Below are 7,348 nucleotides of genomic sequence, written 5' to 3'. Positions count from 1 at the left end.
GATTGGTTGCGGCCGATATTAAAATTTGGCGCGCAAATCGGTGATTGGTCGCGGGCAGCGCCAGCGACCAATCAGCGATTTTTAACACAAATGTCCGAATCTTTGTAACACCATGCGGATACTGTGGGGACATCAGCGGCTAGGGTGTGAAGGGAGGACCGGGGAGCGGCGCTGCGGGTCCGGATACTTCTGCTGCGAGCAGTCGCTCATCTCCCGGTTTCTCGCAGCGGAAGTATCCGACCAGGCAGAGGCGCTCCCCGGTCCTCACCAATACGATTCGCTGATTGGTCCCGCTCTCCGCACGCGACCAATCAGTGATCTTTGCGCTAAAGTTAAACACCGCTCTGCTGATTGGTCGCGGACGCTGCCCGCGACCAATCACCGATTGGGGCGCCACATTTAAATAGCGGCCGCAACCAATCAGCAAGCTTGGCGCCAAATTTAAACAACGCTCTGCTGATTGATCGCGGTCGCTGTCCACGACCAATCAGCAGTATTGGCACCAAATTTAAACCCTGCTCGGCTGATTGGTCACGGTTGCCGGCCGCGACCAATCAGCAGTATTGGCACCAAATTTAAAACCCGCTCTGCTGATTGGTCACAGTTGCCGGCCGCGACCAATCAGCGATTTTGGCGCCAAATTTAAACCCCGCTCTGCTGATTGGTCGCGACCGCCAGCTGCGACTAATCAACATTGTTGCCGCCAAATTTAAACACCGCTCTGCTGAATGGTCGCGGTCGTGACCAATCACCATTATTGGCGCCAAATTTAAACCCCGCTCTGCTGATTAGTCGCGACCGCCGGCCGTGATCAATCAGCGATATAGTCGCCAAATTTCAAAACCGCTTTGCTGATTGGTCGCGGTTGCTGGCCGCGACCAGTCAGCGATTTTGGCGCCAAATTTAAACACCGCTCTGCTGATTGCGCCGGGTCTGCCGCATACATATTCTAGAATACCCGATGCGTTAGAATCGGGCCACCATCTAGTTTCATGAAATAATTTAAAAAAAAATTGACGTGGGGCTTCGCACTAAATTTGTGTCCAGCCAGGTACAGCAGGCAGGAACGGGCTGCCCCCAACCACCAGCTGCCTATTTGTACCTGGCTGGACACAACAATATAGGGAAGGCCTTTTTTTCTTAATTATTTCATGAATTTCATGAAATAATTTAAAAAAAAAATACGTGGGGCTTCGCCCTATTTTTGTGTCCAGCCAGGTACAACTAGGCAGCTGGGGGCTGGAATCTGCAGCGCAGGGAGGCCCAAGCTTTCTGGGCCTCCCCCGCTGCAAAATGCAGTCCGCAGCCACCCCGGAAAATGGCGCATTCATAGAAGCGCCATCTTCTGGCGCTGTACCCAACTCATCCAGGGCCCTGGTGCGGTGGCTCACTGGGTAATAAAGGGGTTAGGGCCAGCTTGGCATTATCAGCTGGCCCTAAGCCCGAAATTAATGGGGTCACGCCAATATTAGACATGACCACCATGAATTTCTAGTAAAGTATTTAAAAAAAACACAACACCCAGAAAAAAGTCCTTTAATTGAAATAAACACACAATTCTTTATTGTTCTAAATTAAACCATACTTACCGTCACGCCCATTCCAGCTGAAGCCAATGACTTCTGCAATAAAATAAAATAATTAAGCAACCTCATCCTTACCTTTCCATGGTTCCCACGACAGCTTCAGCTCTGCTACATCGAGATGACAGGGTGGACCGCAGCAGAACGCTGCCATCCAGCCTGTCATCCCGCGAACACTGAGAAGCGCAGGCATGCTTGCGCTCCTCAGTGTCTCGCTGTGACGGCATAAAGATGAGACAAGTTCATGTCCAATGAACTCGGTGCACCTCATGCACGTCACTCACAGCGTGGGAGAATTCTCCTGCACTCAGCACTTCAGCGTGAGAATTCTCCCATGCTGTCAGTGACGTACATGAGGTCAGCTGAGTTCATTGGACATGAATGAGCTCACCTCTTGCACGTCACTGGCAGCGTGGGAAAAATCTCACGCTGAAGCGCTGAGTGCAGGAGAATTTTCCCACGCTGTCAGTAACATGCATGAGGTGAGCTCATTCATGTCCAATGATCTCAGCTCACCTCATGCACGTCACTGACAGCGTGGGAGAATTCTCACGCTGAAGTGCTGAGTGCAGGAGAATTCTCCCACGCTGTCAGTGACGTGCATGAGGTGAGCCGAGTTCATTGGACATGAACTCGTCTCATCTTTATGCCGTCACAGCCAGACACTGCAGAGCGCAAGCATGCCTGCGCTTCTCAGTGTCTGCGGGATGACAGGCTGGATGGCAGCGTTCTGCTGCGGTCCAGCCTGTCATCTCGATGTAGCAGAGCTGAAACTGTCGTGGGAACCATGGAAAGGTAAGGATGAGGTTGCTTTATTATTTTTCTTTTATTGCAGGAGATCGTTGGCTTCAGCTGGAGTGGGCGTGGTGGTAAGTATGGTTTAAATTAGAACAATAAAGGAATGTGTCTTTATTTCAATTAAAGGACTTTATTCTGGGTGTTTGTGTTTTCTTTTAACTTTGACTATGGGGTTAGTAATGGGGGTGTCTTATAGACGCCTCTCCATTACTAACCTGGGCTTGATGTCAGCTGGCATTATAAGCTGACATCAACCCCAACCCTATTACCCCACTGCCACCGCTACAGGGCAGTGGGAAGAGCGAGGCTAAGTGCCAGAATTGGCGCATCCTAAGGATGCGCCATTTCTTGGGTGGCTGACGGCTGGTGTTTCTAGCCTGGGAGGGGGCCAATATTCATGGCATCCTTCCTGGGCTAGTAATATCAGCCCCCAGCTGTCTGCCTAGCCTTTGCTAGCTATTAAAATAGGGGGGACCCCACGTCATTTTTTTGGGGGGGTCCCCCATTTTAATAGCTAGTAAAGGCTAGGTATTCCTCTGGGGGCTGATATTAGTAGCCTGGGAAGCTCCGTGGGTATTACCCCCTTCCCAGGCTTCAAACATCTGCCCCAGCCGTCTGCTTAACCTCCGCTAGAGCCTAAAATTATGGGGATCCCCACGCCAATTTTTTTTTAAATAAATCCTTTATTTTAACACTAAATGACAAGTACAGTAATCAACACTGTCACTGTACTTCATATATATGTGACTGACATGTTTCTATCTATCTAATCTATGTGTGAAGCTCTATTCTGTCTGTTATAAATTGTCGGGTACAGATGCTGAATTGCCGGCCGGCTTTTTTAAAGAGACAGTGCATGAAAACACTATTATTTTTTTTAATAAATCCTTTACACTAAATGACAAGTACAGTAAGCAACACTGTCACTGTACTTCATATATATGTGACTGACATGTTTCTATCTATCTAATCTATGTGTGATTCTTTATTCTTTCTATTCTAAATTGTCGGGTACCGCTGCTGAATTGCCGGCCGGCTTTTATAAAGAGACGGTGCATGAAAACACTATTATTTTTTTTTGATAAAGCCTTTACACTAAATGACAAGTACAGTAAGCAACACTGTCACTGTACTTCATATATATGTGACTGACATGTTTCTATCTATCTAATCTATGTGTGAAGCTCTATTCTTTCGGTTCTAAATTGTCTGGTACCAGTATATGACGCTGCTGAATTGCCGGCTTTTCATGTTTCACGGTGAGCACTGTTCCCATCGATTTGGGCAATCACTGTAATGCCACAACCACCATGGCTGTGGCATTACAGTGAGTGGCAGACAATCCCTGCATGATTGGTGCTCAAAATAGCGCCAGACATGCAGGACACGCTTTTGGTGCACGAACAGTTATCGAACATAACCTCAAACAGCCGAATTTTTTCCAAATCGTTCGGGTTCATCGAACAACTCGAACACCGCCCAAAACAGCTTGAATTTGAGATTGGCGAACAGTTCTAGTCGAACACCGCTCAGCTCTATTCTTTACTAGACTCTAAATTTTAAACTGGAAAACCCTGCATTCCCAATACCAAGATGTTCATTCGTCCTTGTTTATGTCTTTTTCAGTCTGTAAGTAAAAGTTGCAAATTTCGAGAAGGTGTGCCACGATTTCTTCATGCACTTTTTAAGTGAGTTATGTTATGGGCGGAAAGTTACTTCTCGTATGATCTTGTGGCGCAACGGTAGCGCGTTTGACTCCATTTCAGAAGGTTGCGTGTTCAAAGCACACCAGGGTCAAACAACTTTTTCATTACTTAACCCATGTCTGGATTAAAATTGAAACTGTGTTGCTATCTATCAGCACAGTGTCTAAAAAAGTGTCTTTTAGTTGAATGTTATAGATTAATATCTTACAAACAATTCTTTGATGAGAAAAATCATCGGGGAACAAAAGCAAAACATTGAATATTTTAGGCACGTCGGGATCTCCTTTCACTTTGATCATAGCATTGTCATCTTTGAATCCATAAGAAAAAAGGGTTCTTTACTAGATTCTAAATTTTAAACAGGAAAACCCTCCATTCCCAATATCAAGATGTTCATTCGTCCTTGTTTATGTCATTTTCAGTTTGTGAGCAAAAGTAGCAAATTTCGAGAAGGTTTGCGCGATTTCTTCATACACTTTTCATGTGAATTATGGGCGGAAAGTTTCTTTTTGTATGATCTTGTGGTGCAACGGTAGCGTGTCTGACTCCAGATCAGAAGGTTGTGAGTTCAAATCACACCAGGGTCAAGCAGCTCTTTCATTACTTAACCCATGTCTGGATTAAGATTGAAACTGTGTTGCTATCTGTCAGTTCAGTGTCTAAAAAAGTGTCTTTTAGTTGAATGTTATAGATTAATATCTTATAAACAATTCTTTGATGAGAAAAATCATTGTGAAACGAAATCAAAACATTGAATATTTAATGCATTTCGGGATCTCTTTTCACTTTTATCATAGCATTGTCATCTTTGAAACCATAAGAAAAAAGGGTTCATGAATAGATTCTAAATTTTAAACTGGAAATCCCTGCATTCCCAATATCAAGATGTTCATTCGTCCTTGTTTATGTCTTTTTCAGTCTGTAAGTAAAAGTAGCAAATTTCGAGGTGTGCCACGATTTCTTCATGCAATTTTTAAGTGAGCTATATTATGGGCGGAAATTTTCTTTTCATATGACCTCGTTGTGCAACGGTAGCACATCTGACTCCAGATTAGAGGGTTGCGTGTTCAAATCACGTCGAGGTCAAAAACTTTTTTATATCTTAACCCATGTCTGAATTAAAATTGAAGCTGTGTTGCTATCTGTCAGCACAGTGTCTGAAAAAGTGTCTTTTAGTTGAATGTTATAGATTAATATCTCGTAAACAATTATTTGATGAGAAAAATAATCAGGAAGCAAAATCAAAACATTGAATATTTAAGGCACGTTGGGATTTCCTTTCACTTTGATCATAGCATTGTCATCTTTGAATCCATAAGAAAAAAGGGTTCTTTACTAGACTCTAAATTTTAAACTGGAAAACCCTCCATTCCCAATACCAAAATATTCATTCGTCTTTGTTTATGTCTTTTTCAGTCTGTAAGTAAAAGTAGCAAATTTCGAGAAGGTGTGCCACGATGTCTTCATGCACTTTTTAAGTGAGTTATATTATTGGCGGAAAGTTTCTTTTCATATGGTCTCGTGGCGCAACGGTAGGGCGTCTGACTCCAGATCAGAAGGTTGCGTGTTCAAATCACGTTTGTGTCAAAAAACTTTATCATAACTTAACCCATATCTGGATTAAAATCGAAGCTGTGTTGCTATCAGTCAGCACAGTGTCTAAAAAGGTGTCTTTTAGTTGAATGTTATAGATTAATATCTTACAAACAATTCTTTGATGAGAAAAATCATCGGGAAACGAAATCAAAACATTAAATATTTAATGCACTTCGGGATCTCCTTTCACTTTGATCATAGCATTGTCATCTTTGAAACCATAAGAAAAAAGTGTTCATTACTAGATTCTAAATTTTAAACTGGAAATCCCTGCATTCCCAATATCAATATGTTCATTCGACCTTGTTTATCTCTTTTTCAGTCTGTAAGTAAAAGTAGCAAATTTCGAGGTGTGCCACGATTTCTTCATGCACATTTTAAGTGAGTTATATTATGGGCGGAAAGCTTATTTTCACATGACCTCGTGGAGCAACGGTAGCGCGTCTGACTCAAGATCAGAAGGTTGCGTGTTCAAATCACGTCGGGGTCAAAAAACTTTTTCATAACTTAACCCACTTCTGTATTAAAATTGAAACTGTGTTGCTATCTGTCAGCACAGTGTCTGAAAAACTGTCTTTTAGTTGAATGTTATAGATTAATATCTTATAAACAATTATTTGATGAGAAAAATAATCAAGAAGCGATATCAAAACATTGAATATTTAAGGCACTTTGGGATCTCCTTTCACTTTGATCATAGCATTGTCATCTTTGAATCCATAAGAAAAATCGTTTCTTTACTAGACTCTAAATTGTAAACTGGAAAACCCTGCATTCCCAATACCAAGATATTCATTCGTCCTTGTTTATGTCTTTTTCAGTCTGTAAGTAAAAGTAGCAAATTTCGAGAAGGTGTGCCACGATTTCTTCATGCACTTATTAAGTGAGTTATATTATGGGCGGAAAGATACTTTTCATATGACCTCGTGGCGCAACGGTAGCGCGTCTGACTCCAGATCAGAAGGTTTTGTGTTCAAATCACGTCTGGGTCAAAACACATTTTCATAACTTAACCCATGTCTGGATTAAAATTGAATCTGTGTTGCTATCTGTCAGCAGTGTCTGAAAAAGTGTCTTTTAGTTGAATGTTATAGATTAATATCTTATAAACAATTATTTCATAAGAAAAATAATCAGGAAGCAAAATCAAAACATTGAATATTTAAGGCACGTTGGGATCTCCTTTCACTTTATCATAGCATTGTTATCTTTGAATCCATAATAAAATAGGGTTCTTTACTAGACTCTAAATTTTAAACTGGAAAACCCTGCATTCCCAATACCAAGATGTTCATTCATCCTTGTTTATGTCTTTTTCAGTCTGTAAGTAAAAGTAGCAAATTTTGAGAAGGTGTGCCACGATTTCTTCATGCACTTTTGAAGTGAGTTATATTATGGGTGGAAAGTTACTTTTTGTATGATCTCGTGGCGCAACGGTAGCGTTCAAATCACGTCAGGGTCAAAAAAACTTCTTCATAACTTAACCCATGTCTGGATTAAAGCTGTGTTGCTATCTGTCAGCACAGTGTCTTTAAGTTGAATGTTATAGATTAATATCTTACAAACAATTCTTTGATGATAAAATCATCGGGGAACAAAATCAAAACATTGAATATTTAAGGCACGATGGGATCTCCTTTCACTTTGATCATAGCATTGTCATCT

General features: G+C 42.0%; 3 non-coding genes across 3 annotated transcripts; all 3 read left to right on the top strand.

Moving 5' to 3' along the window:
- Window positions 1–5,101: 5,101 nt before the first annotated feature.
- On the top strand, window positions 5,102–5,173 carry TRNAW-CCA (transfer RNA tryptophan (anticodon CCA)). The gene has a single exon. It is a non-coding gene; the product is annotated as a tRNA-Trp (tRNA).
- A 928-nt stretch (window positions 5,174–6,101) lies between these two features.
- On the top strand, window positions 6,102–6,173 carry TRNAL-CAA (transfer RNA leucine (anticodon CAA)). Its single transcript has one exon. It is a non-coding gene; the product is annotated as a tRNA-Leu (tRNA).
- A 430-nt stretch (window positions 6,174–6,603) lies between these two features.
- Window positions 6,604–6,675, top strand: TRNAW-CCA (transfer RNA tryptophan (anticodon CCA)). Its single transcript has one exon. It is a non-coding gene; the product is annotated as a tRNA-Trp (tRNA).
- Window positions 6,676–7,348: the final 673 nt, after the last annotated feature.

This window comes from Phyllobates terribilis, unplaced genomic scaffold (genome assembly GCF_046119375.1).
Source record: "Phyllobates terribilis strain yellow unplaced genomic scaffold, ASM4611937v1 Scaffold_11__3_contigs__length_659146591, whole genome shotgun sequence".
In the NCBI taxonomy this organism is placed as follows: Eukaryota; Metazoa; Chordata; class Amphibia; order Anura; family Dendrobatidae; genus Phyllobates; species Phyllobates terribilis.
The sequence above is the reverse complement of the archived record's forward strand: the minus strand, read 5'-3'. Positions and strand labels throughout refer to the sequence as shown.